The following is a 1,172-nucleotide window of genomic DNA, read 5'->3' as shown; positions in this document are numbered from 1 at the left end:
ATATTTACCTGTTTTCGTTATCGAGAAAATCACTTGGAGAAGTTGCAGGACTAGGAATTAGTTTACAGCCCTCTATTAAGGTCGAATGCAATACTGTACCAGTCTCAATATTCAAAGTCATATTTAAACCAGATGCTAGGACTAGAATAGATTAGCAGTTTTAAAATATTAAAACATTTATATTCTTTATCTGTTTTCGAATTTGAGATGTGGCACTGTAGTGTAATTTCTGATAACGGATATTAGCTGACAAACATATCAACCTACAAAAAGTTAAAATGTTACTTTTATTTTATATTTTAAAAATTATTATTAAAAATCAAAATGGTTTCAATGAAATGTAAATATTAAAGACAAGATGTACTGCAACTTTGAAGTAACAGTTGTAAAGATACTTTTGAGTGTAAGTTAAAATTAATAATAGATAAATTAATAATGCAAATTTCATTTTTTGAAATTAAGGATGTTTTTAATTTGTTAATATCTACACCTAAATAAGTTACTTCAGAACTCAAGAACTGTTAATCAAATAGTTTGTTTTTTGGCACTAGGACTGTTCTTTCAAAAAATATAATATATACAATCTTTATTTTTTAGCTATAATGCAATCCAATCAATTAAAACACTAGAGCAACTGAAATTTAAAATAAACTTAATTATTATATATTATAATAAAAACATATTTTTATTGTTTATTTGTAATTGCAAAGAATATGACAGTTAAAATTATAAGACTTCAAAATTAAAGTATTTAATTTATAATTGTCTATATATGTAATTGCAACTAATTAAATATTGTAATATTTGAAAAACTATATATTCCAGAAATATATATTTTTATTGATTTAAAAAGTGTAAAAGTTCAACGCCTTAAAGAGATAAATGACTTGTGGTATAAACCTGAAGATTGACAAGTATTTAAGACATTATAGCCAAGGTTACAAATGAATAAAATGAAAAGCCTTTTGGATTTTACCAAGGTCGCAGTTCATATACTTACTGGAATACTAACTTAACACTGTGCCGTTGTATCAATGCTTTCACCAACCGAAGCAAAAGTTACCACCATGAAGAAGAAAGACATCCCATCAAATATTTTTCATGACTTTGTCTAGTAATATAGATCAAGCTGTTGTGTTGTCGAATTTCCATAATATTATCTGACAGACTCC

Source organism: Teleopsis dalmanni, chromosome 1 (genome assembly GCF_002237135.1).
Source record: "Teleopsis dalmanni isolate 2A chromosome 1, ASM223713v2, whole genome shotgun sequence".
Taxonomy (NCBI): Eukaryota; Metazoa; Arthropoda; class Insecta; order Diptera; family Diopsidae; genus Teleopsis; species Teleopsis dalmanni.
The sequence above is the reverse complement of the archived record's forward strand: the minus strand, read 5'-3'. Positions refer to the sequence as shown.